Source organism: Oryctolagus cuniculus, chromosome 12 (genome assembly GCF_051225735.1).
Source record: "Oryctolagus cuniculus isolate XC-2025 breed Fujian yellow rabbit chromosome 12, ASM5122573v1, whole genome shotgun sequence".
Lineage (NCBI taxonomy): Eukaryota > Metazoa > Chordata > Mammalia > Lagomorpha > Leporidae > Oryctolagus > Oryctolagus cuniculus.
Window position 1 is genome coordinate 22,724,593 of NC_142878.1, and position 14,978 is coordinate 22,739,570.

At 39.9% G+C, this 14,978-nt stretch overlaps 1 long non-coding RNA gene and 1 pseudogene across 4 annotated transcripts in view; one reads left to right on the forward strand and one right to left on the reverse strand.

Annotated features, from left to right (window-relative positions):
* Nucleotides 1–14,978, forward strand: part of LOC103351253 (uncharacterized) — a 338,339-nt gene that overhangs the window by 197,480 nt on the left and 125,881 nt on the right. The gene's annotated exons all lie outside the window — the stretch shown is intronic.
* LOC127484093 (U4 spliceosomal RNA) lies at nt 7,105–7,235 on the reverse strand (annotated as a pseudogene).

A 14,978-nucleotide genomic window follows, 5' to 3' on the forward strand; every position in this document is an offset into this window, starting at 1 on the left:
TGCCTTTGTCAATTTTCCTCTCCATTTTCTTCACTCTTGTTGATTTTATCTCATTGTCCTTTTGCTTTCCACTCATAGAGAACTTTTTAGTCCTGCCTTCTATATCATTGATTTTACTTTTGCTGACTTAATTCTCATTTTTAGTATTTCTGTGTCAATTTTAAAACTAATTATAATTTTCTCTTTATTTAAAATCTTCTATTTTTCATGCAAATTCAGAAATATTTTTCCATGCCTCCTAACCTTCGTAAATTTCATTTTAATAGATTGTCTTCACATTTGTGTCACTTTTGTATCTTATTTCAAAGATATCAAGCATTCCTGAATTTCCTTGGGAATATTAAGCAGGTACCACTTAAAAGTTGATTGAGTTATTTGTAGTTATTTCCAAAACTTAGATCTTTATAATATTTTATATTATTACTATTATTACTACTATTGTTTTAAGGGTAATAATTTTAAGATAAGAAGCTATCCAAAATTTGGATTTGCCTCCAAAAGAGTATTAGTGAAGTCTCCTTGTATTCCATCACTATTTTCTAGATAATATTTTGGGTTCTTCTTTCATATCTTAAGCCGAGTTTCTGACTGATAGAAGTTTATATCATCAGTTCAGTGATTTAATATCTTTAAAAAAGTGAGAAGAAAGTCTAAATCATGTATTGTGCCAAGATGTGTGTGACTTCTCTCTATTCGATGACACCTGCCATTTCAAGGGCCACCACTTAATACCTAAATTTGTGTGTCTTCCACTTCAGTTATAGATGGAGCCATGTTTGCGTTCTTTTGGATACTAAAGCTTCTAGCACTAGGGAGAGCTTGAGCCCTGAATGAAAAGCTCTGCCTCTAAGTTTCTGTTCCAAAAAGTCTGCTCTTTCTTTGCCCTTTGCTGCTTTTGAAAAGCTATTGATTGGTGAGAATAAAGGGAGTCCCACTTGGAGATTTCTTAACCTATCCTATGACTTAGGTCACCATATTATTAATCATTTAAATTAGAATAATTATGAGAATGAAAGAGATTAATTATAATTAAGCTAGCACAATTGATACAAATTGAGATTGTCTTAGCCAGCAGGAGCGTGTGGTCACCCTACCTATTACCTGTCATTCTTTACAGTAACTACCCCTTCAAATAAGGGAACATTAGTAAGGCTCTAGGAAGTTTAATACTTATTTATTTATTTATTTATTTTGACAGGCAGAGTTAGACAGTGAGAGAGAGAGACAGAGAGAAAAAGGTCTTCCTTCAATTGGTTCACACCCCAAATGGCTGCTACAGCCGGCGCACTGTGCTGATCTGAAGCCAGGAGCCAGGTGCTTCCTCCTGGTCTCCCATGTGGGTGCAGGGCCCAAGCACTTGGGCCATCATCCACTGCCCTCCCGGGCCACAGCAGAGAGCTGGACTGGAAGAGGAGCAACCAGGGACAGAACCTGGCGCCCCAACCAGGACTAGAACCTGGGGTACTGGCGCCGCAGATGGAGGATTAGCCAAGTGAGTCACAGCGCCGGCCAGTGTAACACTTATTAATCTAATAGCTTCTAATGGAAATAATGATAGTATTTACTATTATGATAATATTTTCCAGGGTCTGGAAGGAAAATTTGTATCTCCGTATAGATTTTGAATCCTTTTTTTCTTAATTTCCTGGGAACCTTCAAGCCCTTATCCCCAACTTTTGAGAATCACTGACATTCTTGGAAGATAGTGGAGACAGAAGCCACTGTTTTTTCTCTTCCCTGAATCTTTTCCTTCTCCTATCTCCCTTCTGCAATGATGTCCTTTAGTCACTACATACCTATCTCTTTTTTCCTCAGATAGGTAACAAACTCTATGAGAGGAAAGATCATAGCTTCTAATTTGAATTCCCAATTCCCCTCACCATCTACCACAAGATAAGCTTTTCTTGAAATGTATTTTAAATCCCAAGTGACATAGGAGACCTAGATTGAATTTACAGCTCCTAGCTTCAGCCTGGCTTAGACCCAATCATTAAGTTATTTGGGAGTGAACCAGCAGATGAAAGCTCTCTTTCTGCCTGTCAAATAAATAAATAAAATTCAATAGGTGGATATAGGTTTTCTAAGAACAAAACATGTTGAATCTTTATCATCTGAGTTGTCATTACAACTTAATTTCTGATCAAATATTGCTGTTTTTAATTTGAAAATTTTTTTAAATTTTTTTAAATTTTTTTTTATTTGAAAGTCTGAGTTGAGGAGGCAGAGAGAGAGAGGGAGAGAGAGAAAGAGAGAGAGAGAGAGAGCCACGAGGAGAGTGAGATCAATCTTCCACCTGCTAGTTCACTCCCCAAATGGCTACAATGGCCAAGACTGGGCCAGGCCAAAGCCAGGAGCAGGAGCAAGGAGCTTTATCTGTGTGTCCCACATGGGTGTAGGGATCCAAATATTTGGGCCATCTTCTGCTTTTCCCAGGCCATTAGCAGGGAGCTGGATGAGAAGTGGAGCAGCCAGCACTCGAACCGACATCCATATAGGATGCTGGCATCACAGGCAGAAGCTTTACCCACTATGACACAACACTGGCCTCTAATTCAAATTTTAATTCCACATTTCACCTCAAGAAGTAGATCAAACAGTTGGCTTTGGTTACAAAATTTTCTCTTAGCTAATGTGAAATTCTAAGTGTTTTAAGTTAGATCCTAAATCTGAATAATGTATTGACATAATTTTATAAAAATGGAAATCAGTCTTGAATAGCTGAACTACAGGCTAAGAAAAGTCATTAGTAATTATTGGATCATATAACTTGGTGAATACCTAGGTCTCTGTTCCATGCCTTCTGTTTTTAAATTGTGCAGTTACTGGTTAGTTCAAATATAGCCTACTTCAAAAGAAAGTTTAAATTTTTTAGCTTTTTCCTTATGCTTATCCTTAGAAATAGAATGTGGAAAGCAGAATTAGAAAAGACTTATCCTAATTAAACATAAGCCTTGACCTTTCTAATAGACTTAAGAAATCACAAACCTACCAAAAATTCCAGAACCCTTAGTTTAACACACCTTTTATTCAGACTTAAAGCATTAAGTTTCATCTCCATTTTGTGTCAGATAAAGCGATCAAACTGTTCTGATTTTGTGTTCTTATATTTCTTAGCTAGAAGATAGGAGAATAACAAAAAAAATTGCCACTTTTCCTATAAGTTCCTTGAAAGCAGTACATAGATCTTAGACATCTTGGTATCCTTTTTACCACTTAACACAAAGCACCAAGCACAATTCCATGCTTACTATAAATTTGTTAACTTGAAATGAATTTTAATTATTCATTTAAATTATTCATTGTAGCAGACTTGGGACATTCTATTTGTAGGAACTTTGCAGAAGCTTCTCATCCTAAGAACTTTCTTATTTCAGGTTCAGCTCATACTTAGCTTTCACTTTTTCAGAAAATCACATTTAATTTTTAAAGATTTATTTGAAAGGGAGAGAGAGGATTAGGGAGAAAAGAAGGAAAGAGAAGAGAGGAGAAGAGAATGGAGGAAAGAAATAGAGGGCAGGAGGGATGGGGAGGGAAGGGGGGAGGAGGGATGGGAGAAGAGGAGAGAGAGAATCTCCCATCTGCTTATTCACTATGCCCATAATAGCCATGCTTGTGCCGGACCGAAGCCACGAGCCAGCAGCTAAGAACTCCCATCTGGGTATCCCACATAGGTGACAGGGGCCCACGTATTTGGGCCATCATCTGCTGACTACCAGGACATTAGCAAGAAGCTAGATCCGAAGCAGAGGATTCGATCCCAGGCTCTCTGATATGGAATGCTTGCATTCCAAGTGTTGACTTAACCTGCTGTGCCACAACGCCCACCCACATTTAATTTTAGCATGTCCTCTAGTGAAAACTAAATAACCTGATCACTCTGAATTGCATGACTTTTGTCTTTAATATATCTTTTTAACTATATTTTCTGGATTTGGCTTTCTGAAATGATATATTGGTGATGAAATATCTTCAGGATTTTGTTCAGCTAACACTTCTGCCACAAATTTCTCACTTTCAACTGTTAACTGGTGTGGGCCTTTCTGATCCCTTTATGTGAAATATATTCAGTAAATTACCAGTGAAAGAACTTGAAAAATAGTATCTTCAAATCCTAATGATTCATTGTTTGGTAGAGTTCATTTTGTAAAGATCTTAAAATTGCACTTCCATGAAAAAGTAGCATTGACTTAGTTCATTCTGTGGTCTGGGACGGAGTAGTTGCCATGTAGAATAAAAGTGTGTGGATTTCTAGACTAGCCTTTTCAGAGAGAGGGAAAAGGAGCAGCTATGAAGTTTGGTCAGAGCAGCCATAGTCCAAGTTTTGGATTAAACTGGATTTCCTGGACACTTGAAAGCAATTTTTTTTTTTTCTGAACATGGTGTAAGCTATGCAGTTACTCAAATATATTAATCTAAAATCTCTCCTAGAACATTGCACAATAAAGCGGCAAAACAATTGTGTACAGATGTTGCACTTCTGTCCTTAGACAGTTTTGCTGGATGTTTAAAGATCCCTGCATAAGGCCGGCGCCGTGGCTCAATAGGCTAATCCTCCACCTTGCGCCGCCGGCACACCGGGTTCTAGTCCCAGTCGGGGGGCCAGATTCTGTCCCGGTTGCCCCTCTTCCAGGCCAGCCCTCTGCTATGGCCCGGGAGTGCAGTGGAGGATGGCCCAAGTGCTTGGGCTCTGCACCGCATGGGAAACCAGGAGAAGCACCTGGCTCCTGGCTTCGGATAAGCGTGATGCGCCAGCCACAGCGCGGCGGCCATTGGAGGGTGAACCAATGGCAAAGAAAGGAAGACCTTTCTCTCCCTCTCTCACTGTCCACTCTGCCTGTCAAAAAAAAAAAAAAAAAAAAAAAAAAGATCCCTGTATAAATGAAGGTTAAATATTATTATGACTACTTAAAGACAGAGATATTATTTCTGCATTGCATTTTACCTCAAATACATTTTCAAGAATATATGGTAAGGAAAGGAAAACAGGTTTCACAACTGAAAGCATGACTCTAAATGTGACATCTCTGAGCTTTTAGGCACGTCTTAATATCCATGAGTCCTTCTCTCCTATCTGCTGGAAGAATCAATGACATTGGAAAAATGAGATAATGTATGGTTAAGAAATGTTAAACCTGTGTTTATGCAGATAGTTGTGCTTATTGTCTTGCTGTCATTATTGTATTCTTTCTTAGATTTGAAACCTCCTATCCCCCCCCATTATTTTTGATTTTATTTATTGCTGTTCTAACTCAGCAACAAGCTCAAGAAAAAGTTATTTATGTGACAGATTATGAAGTCTTTGCAGTTTGAAACTCTTTCAACCCTAAAGTACAAATAGTAACAGCTGTGTGAACGAAATATGCCCATGATTGGGTTCTTGCACCCTGTCCAAGCCACATTTCGCTGCTTTTCTCACAGTATTCTGTAAGACTGCATAAATGACCCCTGGTGAGGTTCTCCTTGAGGCCTTGAGATCTGGAGCATGAAGGGTATAACTCTGGATTTGGGCTTTGTGCCCACTTTTCTTTGTTTCTCTACAAATTCAGTAACTGAGAGTTTTTAATAAAAGAAACCAGGGTCTTCACATATCTGCTTTCCAGAGATGACCCTCTAGGGAAAAGCCATTTATAAGCTATACCGACCATGGAATTTGGGGAAAGGTGGTTCTAGACTGCATTTCTACAAGTTACTGACATGTGGGAGCCTGGTTCCAACTCTTTTTGCTTAGTTTACTTAATTGGCTTGGACTCCTCCCATTTCAGCCTCCAGAGTATTCTATGTTTTTACCTATTTAGAAATGATTGTCATATTTTAAACAAATACTCCCATTCCACTATGAAAACTACTTCTTTGATCTGAAGAGGTAAGGCTGAATTTGTTGTGGCATAGTTATTAAAACTGTGAAATTGCTAATAATTTTCAGCTCATGGTCAACTTATTCATACGTGGTCCTTTCCCACATATTGCATAGGAGGCACTCAGTGGATGTTTGTTAGATGTGTACGTGGATGTGCAAGTTAGGAATTGAGTTGATTTCTGTGTTTTGGGGAGATTGGCTGCTATTTTATGCATTTTCTTTCACCAGAAGCTTCTCCCCAAATAGCCTCTGTGTTTTCTTTACTCATGTTTACCCCGCTCACGTATTCATCACCCCAGTGCCCTGTCCCATGTAGTTCACCCAGTAGAAGTGATTTCAGTCTGGCTCTCAGAGGTGGGGTCCAACAGAGCACTGTTTGCATGCATTCTGAAGATGGAAATGATTACTCATAAAAGATGTAAGAAGGATTATGTCAGGAATTCTCTCCAGATCTGCATATTTAGCAGGCCATCCTGTTTTCTATTACAAAATCACATTATGTTCTGCAGCTCTTCTCTGGCTGTTTGGTGTTGGTCATGGATTTGTAAGAGATTGGGGTCAAAGTCAGCAGTGTTTACAAACAAAAGAGGAATGTCAGCAAGACATGGCCAAATCCAAATATGTTTATGGCTCTCTGTGTGGCTAGTCACTTGACCTATAAACTGAGAGCATGATATCTGGCTATGCAGGATGTTCCCTAACTCAGAGCTTTAAATAGTGTCACCAAATCAAGTCATTCATCTGCATTTCAACTACTGGCAAGCCTTCCTTTCCTGATGCTAGAGTGTCTGCCTGGTATATTTTTCTATGAACTAAAATTTAAAGAGAACCACAGGAGTCCAAAAGCTTCTATGAGTTCTTGATGAATTAGGATCCTGGAGATAACTGTAAGCCATTTCAACAGGGCTGGCAAAGTTTTCATGCAATTTCAATATTATTCAGAAGCAGATCTTAATAATTTGGTTTCCTTTATGAGGGTACCATGCTCACCTAGACCTCACTATTGAGTTTCTTTTCCTCTTTTTGGGTAAGGTGACCTTCCCTTGGGGATGTTCTATGGTAATTGCTAGTTTGTCACTTGGAGCATGTTCAGAGGCCATAAGACAGAGTGGTGGTGTTCTTGCTCTGAGTGAGGGTTGGAGTTGAGTGTCTTGCTTTATGTCTTGTAATTAACCCAAGACTAGTTTGGAGATGAGTTTGTGGTCTTGTGGGGGCTTATGGATTTGTGATCAAATGTACTTTCAAAGGAGCAGGATGCCCTTTAGAACAATTTTATTGAGACCACTTCTCCACTTTCTGATCTGAATATTCTTTCAATTAGCAATAATCACACCTCGGATAAACCTCATTGGATATGATACTGCCACTGCACAAAGCTTGATCTGAATATTCTTTAGGAATCTGGAAGGGGTGCCTGAGAAGGACTCCTAGTTACATTGCATGCTTCCTGCCTCTCTTTCAAAAAAGAATAAAGTGCAATAGTTTTGGCATTACAGAACCTAGTTTAGAGTAACATGACTGTAACTCAAACTTGATAGCACCACTAAAGCATTAAGCTAAGATTCCCATTGGGCAGAGGGCTGACATAGATGTGACTCTGGACAAAATGTTTTTGGAGCAATTCATATCCTTAAAGGGATCCTGAGACCTGTGTCCAAGGTGGGGCCTAACTTTTATGTCTTGGAACTTGGGAATGAGTGTCCCACAGCTGGAAGCATGTGGTTGAATCAACTGATTCACCTCAAGATACTTCCTTAAATGTTGTGTTAGTGTTCTCTGTTAGCTACTTAAACCTATTTCTGACTTTTTCCCACAACTGCCACTAATGGGAAATCAGAGGGAGAGAAGCAAAGAGCCTGAGATGAAATGGGCTCATAGCAGCTGTATCCTGGCTTAGGGTGCATTCAGTCCAAAGGCTGTAGCAGTTATAGTCCACTTTTCTCCATGTGGATTTCTGTATCACTTTGAGTTAAGCCAAAAGGAAAAAAAATCAAAGAATGAAATAAAGTGACTGCGTGTAGAAGTTTCCGATTTGGGGAAGGAAGAGACCAGATCAGCATGTGCTTCAGCAGGTCATTTCTGGACAGGCAGAGATGTGATAAGATCCAAGTCAAGGAGATCATCCAGAGTGCATCAGGGACTTAGGAAACAGGCTTATTTTATGGGGTCTTTGAGAGGGAACCTGTGGAGAAAGGATTAGTGAGACTTCAGGAGTAGGGAGGAGAGTTACTACAGTGTGATTTCACTCTGCAGAGTTCACATTTCTCTGCCCCTTCTGTTTCGAAAGGATTGCATAATGTTTGATGGCTTTCCCCTCTCAGGAGTGCCTTGTGGGAGCAGGACCCTTCCCAATGTCTTCCCTTTGCAGCAGCAGGTGAAGTTGAGGTAGTTCACCCTGGAGCAAGGGATTCTTTTATTCTTTTTTTTTTTTTGAAAACTTTTATTTAATAAATATAAATTTCATAGGTACACCTTTAGGATTATAGCGGTTCTTCCCCCCATACCTGACCTCCCTCCCCCACTCCTGTCCCACTTCCTGCTCCTTCTCCTATCCCATTCTTCATTAAGATTCGTTTTTAATTATCTTTATATACAGAAGACCAACTCTGTTCTTAAAGATTTTAACTTTGTACCCACACAGACGCACAAAGTATAAAGTACTGTTTGAAGACAAGTTTTACGTTAATTGTCATAGTACAACTAATCAAGGACAGAGGTCCTACATGGGGAGCAAGTACATAGTGACCCCTGACAATTGATGCTCTTATTTATGACATCAGTGATCACCTGAGGCTCTTGTCATGAGCTACCAAGGCCATGGAAGCCTTTTGAGTCCACAGACTCTGTCAGTATTTAGACTGGGTCATAAGCAAAGTGGAAGTTCTCTCCTCCCTTAAAAAAAAAAGGTACCTCCTTCTTTGATGGCCCCTTCTTTCCACTGGGATCTCACTCACAGAGATCCTTCATGTAGGTCATTTTTTGCTGCAGTTTCTTGGCTTTCTATGCCTGAAATACTCTCATGGGCTTTTTAGCCAGATTTGAGTGCCTTAAGGGCTGATTCTGAGGCCAGAGTGCTATTTAAGGCATTTGTCATTCTATGAGTCTGCTGTGTGTCCTGCTTCCCATGTTGGATCATTCTTTCCTTTTTAATTCTATCTATTGTTATTAGCAGACACTTGATCTTATTTATGTGATTCCTTTGACACTTATTCCTATTCCTATCTATATGATCAGTTACACACTTAAAATGATCACTTAACTAGTAAGATGGTGTTAGTACCACCCAGCTTAATGGGATTTGGAATCCTATGGAAAGTTTTTAGCTTTACTCTTAGGGGTAAGTACGTGGGGAAGTGTGCCAAGCTGTATATCTCACTTCCTCTCTTTTTTCCACTCTTGTTTTTTACTGGGATCAATTTTCAATTCATTTATTTTTATTTTTTAATTTATTTTTAAAGATTTATTTTATTTGAAAAACAGAGTTACAGAGCAAGGTAGAGCCAGATAGAGAGAAAGATCTTCCATCTGATGGTTTGCTTCCCAAATGACTGCATTGGCCAGAGCTGAGCTGATCCAAAGTGAGGAGCCAGGAGCTTCTTCCAGGTCTCCCACGTAGGTGCAGGGGCCCATAGACTTGGGCCATCCTCCACTGCTTTCCCAGGCCATAGTAGAGAGCTGGATCGGAAGTGGAGCAGTCGGAACTCGAACTGGCTCCCATATGAGATGCCGGCACTGCAGACAGTGGCTTTAACCCGCTGCGCCACAGCACTGGCCCCTCAATTGAATTTAAACACCTATTAATAATCCTGTGTTGAGTTCAACCAATGGTATTAAGTAGAAAAAGAAAATAGGATATTAAAAATAATAATAATAATAATAATAAGCTGTTCCTTGACATTCAGGACAAGGGCTGATCAAGTCATTGTTTCTCATAGTGTCCATTTCACTTCAGCAGGTTTCCTTTTAGGTACTTTGTTAGTTGTCACAGTTTAGGGAGAACATGATATTTATCCCTTTGAAACTGGCTTATTTCATTAAGTATGATGTTTCCAGATTCCTCCATTTTGTTGCAAATGACTGGATTTCATTTTTTTTTTATCACTGTGTAGTATTCTATAGAGTATATATCCCATAATTTCTTTATCCAGTCTTCCATTGATGGGCGTTCAGGTTGATTCCATGTCTTTTATTCTTGACTCAAAAGACTTGAGAGGCAATATTTTAATATAAAAATGGGTGGAAATGCCAACAAGGTTTTCTCTGAAGACTTGGTAGAGCTGGCCACAGATACTGGAAAGTCCACTCAGTGAGGACATTGGTGATGGGTCTTACCTGAGAATTGTATGTATGCAGCTGGATTCTGGGAGCAAGGCATGAATGGGAAATAGGACACGGACAGAATGTTGTTAAAGCCACTGCAGAGTCATACATTTAGGTTTTACATTGGTTACTTTTAATGGTTTGGGGCTTTGAAAAATGTTGAGTATTTGTAAATACTATTTTTGAATTCTAACATTTTTAAAAGCCATTTTTATTGTAGTATATACTGGATCCTGAAAGCATCTGTATTATATTTCAGGTACCTGAAATAACTGTGGGGGGTGAAGCTTGCACCCTGAAATCCTCAAGAAGCTATATTTGAAAAATTTTCACATCCTAGTTATTACAACTAATTTTCCCATCAAATCCTAGAAGCCTGCTTTGAACCTCTCTAACACTCTGAAGGCAGAAATGCATTTTAACTCATTCCTGTTGGTGCTAATCTGCTTAGTGATTTATGAGGACTTTAAAGGTTTAATTCTCTGTCTGTCAGGAGTCTTCCCTGGTAGTGAGTTGACAGTTTAAATTAGTGTTTAGACATGGCTTTCATAATGTCAGTTTTGTTTTGTCTCACAGCGTTTTGGAATTCCTTCTGTTGTACCTCAAGTGACTCATGGCAATAAATGACTCTCCATCTCTTTTGTTCTTCATCAGGGAAGAATGGAATGAACCACACAGTGTTTGTGAAAGAGCAAGCTTAATTAGTTTTCAGCTGTAGCCAGAGATGCTTGTCTTGTCTCTTTAGCATATAAATGTGGGACATGATGCTTGCAGGTGAATACTGGTTTCCTAAAAAGCCTCCTTTGGTTTCCTTCCAGAAAACGAAGGGCAATTGGAGCAGAAACATTTTAAAGGCTTCCTCTCAAACAAGCAAGGGAGAGAACCTAGCTAGTTTTTGAGAGTGGCACGGTAAATGTGCCTCTTTCAGGCTTTGGGATGGCCTTTGGAATTGAATGAGGGAGCACCAGAAGCAGGAATGACTTCTGGAAGGGGTTTTCCTGCTCTTTGCAGACCAGAGCCGAGACACACCCTTTCCTGCTGAGCTGTCAACTGTGAGTTTTGAATATAAGAGTAAACCCCAGATCCTTGGGAATCCAAATTTGTTTACTCTTAGCAACATTTGGCTTCCTAAGGAAAATGGTGAAAGAAAGTATAAAATTCCATTAAAAAAAAAAAACTCAAGTATTCTTGGACATCAAATAGCTCTTATAACACAGTCTTTTGATGAGTTCTGTGTAAATGAATCAGAAACATATGGATAGTGTTTATGCTCAAGTGCACATGCGTTTAAAGATTTTGAGGAGAAATTAGTTTAGTGAGCCATGTTTGGGTCATTTCCAGCCTCCAAGAACTTGGAAAATCACTCCTCACAACTCAATATGTGGAAGAAATGGTTGAGCACCCCTTGACTGAAAAATGGGCATGCTTAGCAGCCCATGCTGTGTTGTGTATCATAAACACAGTAGCAGGGGGCACAGATCTTGGGACAGCTCCAAGCCAGAAAGGATTGGAGCTACTGATGTGGTAAAAGTTTCTGTATTTCATTACCAGCTGTCAGTACCTGTGCAAGAAAGTCCTACACTTGGAAAGCATGGCCCACCAACCTCCTAGGATTAGTACAGTCACTGGACACGTGTAGATCACATTTGGTACTTAGGCTGCTGGAACCCATTGGCTGTGGACCTCTTACTGATTCCACCAAGCTTTCCTGTTGCTTTGAAGACAGTAGAAATTGCCAGTCATGTTAGAGATATGGAAACTGGCCACATATCTATGCTGTGGTTACACCAAAGAAATATATATGAAATGTGAAAAAAAACCCAACACTTCTATTGATATACTATTATCCTGAGTCTTCAGTGTTTCTCATTGCTAGCTGAACCAAAAAAAGTAGTGGGATTTTATTTCCCTAACAACCTGAATGTGTATAATTGTTTATTGAAGACGAAGAAGGAACACAAGGATAGAACCTATTATAACTTTTAAAAATTTTTGTACCAATCTCATGGTTCTAGATTATTACATTGGTAGTTTTTATAGTGGTGAAATGGTGGCTGTGAGAGGTTAGTAAGCTTTCTCAGGTCCCTTGATGTCTAGTCACAAACACAGAGTGGCAACAATAGTGTTCTGTTGTTGTGAACTGCTTGCTAAAAATGTACTGCTACATAAAATTTCTACTGTGGTTCATGAAATTATTTTTGCTTTTTTATATCTGAAAATGTTTTGGAACCATTGTCAAAAAAGTATCTTTCTTCCACATTGCATGTTAAATACTGCTTTCTTTGTTTCTCTCTCTCCTCACTCCTTGCTCAGACCTTTGTCTGGAGTGGAAGAAACAGGTAGTGGATAGTAATAGCTTTGCTTTTATTCACAGGCTTTATTCTTCTATTCTCAACACACACCTGGTATAAACATAGCTTTATAGTAGACTGCTAATTCCTTCACTTGCTGCTGTGCCCTCAGCTCAGTGTGTGATTTTGGGGTTGTAGGCAGCTCCTATGTGTCAGTGTCTCCACCTGTAAAGTAAGGATAATAAAAACATTGACGTGTAAAGCACTCAGAAAGCCTCATGAAAGACACAAAGTCACATTATTATATGCTCATGAAGCCTATGGCTCATGGTCTCATTGCCCTAGAGATATTTATGGAATTTTCATCTCTTACTATCCTTTTATACTTTAATAGTTTGATCTTTGTGAGACATCTGCCTTTTGGTACTGAAGGGGTTGGGTGTAGCATAGAGAACAGTGGCACCTCTGGGAGGCAGGAAGGAGAGTAGAAGAAATCATGAGCTCTCTGAGGATACCACATTTCTAAGAGGTTTACAAATAAAAAGGGTGGGGCTTGCATCCCATATGGCCACTGGTTCATGTCCTGGCTGCTCCATTTCCCATTCAGCACCCTGCTGATGTACTTTAGAAAGCAGTTGAGGATGGCCCAAATCCTTGGGCTGCTCCACCCACATGGGAGACCCAGAAGAAACTTCTGGCTTCTGGTTTCAGCTTGATGCAGTCCCAGCTGTTGTGGCCAGGAGTAAAACAGCAGATGGAAGATACCCTTTTGTTTCTCTCTTTCTCTCTCTCTCTCTCTCTCTCTCTCTCTCTCTGGTTCATGATATATCCTGGAAGATAAGATCTTCATCAGAACAGAGGCCTGCTAAAATACAGATGTTAGTTGTATTCTTTCATCACCTTGCATCTGTCCTTCTCAGTGTAGAAAGTTTGCCCAATGTTCTTGGAACTGAAACAAGATAGATGTTGGAGTCACCAAATCCCGTCCCTGCCAAACTGACATATAGCCAACTCCAGCTCCAAATCAATCAGGCAAAGAGCATCCAGACCCTAACTACAAAAGGCCCACTACTGCCCTGTTAGGGATTTCCCCACCTGTGTGCATCCCCAGAATAGCCCAACACTACCAACGTGTGACCTCATTGGGGTGGCATTAGTGGCTAACACTGCCATTTTGAGGATATCGTATGCAAAACACAAAACAAAACAGACAAAAACACCCAGTGCCTGTATAGAACACCAAGCCAGGTACAAACTGATATATGTGCCAAGGAAGACAAGCCAAAACTCTGGACCAGGTGCAGATGCTAGTGCCCTGTCCCACGGAGAAACCCCTCCCCCCACCTGATAACACCTGTTCAGCTCCCATCAGTGAGCCATTAAGTGGGAAGCATTTCTGCTGTGCTGTCTTTATTGTTTTTAAACATACCTCCCCTAATAAACCTTCTGTGGGTTGCACATTGGCATCTTGTAAATTTCTCTTTGCAAGTGAGCCAAAGAACCTGGACTCAGTCACAGGACCACAAAAGCAACACTGAACATGGCCACTGCTCTCGTTTTCCTGCCTTTGTCTTGCACTAAGCTATAGTAATAGCTTAGTAGGTAATGTGGAAAAAATAACTACAGACTATCACTTTGAAAGGGGCCAAACTTATTTCCTGATCTGGGCTCCTCTACATCACAAACACACATAACCTAGAAAGATTCATCGCACTGTGATGGGAGACTCTGAGCACCACGTGAACGAGAATGTGAGAGAAGCAGGTTGAGTGCTTCCTACCCAACCCACCTCCTTTGAAGGTGGACATGGTGTCCATTTCTCCTGTAAGTCTCCATCACCTGGCACTATTTAAGTGCTTCATGAATTGGAATCAAGTCAGCGAAATCTTGACTGAGAGAGCAGGTATCAAACCAGGACAAACAGAAAAGAAAGTCTGGCCAACCAGCAGCTCCCTTCCATGAGAGAGCTGGGCTTCCAGCAGTGAGACTTCAGTCTTCAATGAGATATCACCATCCCATGTAAGAAGAATTACCACCCTAGTTCATTGTGCTCTGAGGTCACTGTCCCTTATTTGTGAATATTAAGGGAAATGTTAATGCAAAAAGCCATTTAACTTAATTTTATTTTTTAATGCCATCCAAAAAAACAAAACAAACCCCAAAAAAGTGTCTCTCTCTTTTCAAGCCATATGCTGTGGTGAGAAAAAGGGCCCTCCACTGGGCTTCTGCACACAAGTCAGCCCTAAGGGAGTCACTTTCTCCTCCATGAAATAAAGCCTAAAGTGCGTCCCAACTCTCAACTTCTATGTTGTTGTGTTGGTTTGGTAAAAATAATAATTTGTTTCATAGTAATTTCTACAACCTAATTTCACTAACATGGAAGGTGTGCATCACACTTGCTGTAACTTTTGCTTTTTAAAATTTTTAAAAGATTTGTTTTTTTTTATTTGAAAGAGTTACACAGAGAGAGGAGGAGAGGCAGAGAGAGAGTGGTGTTCCATTTGCTGGTT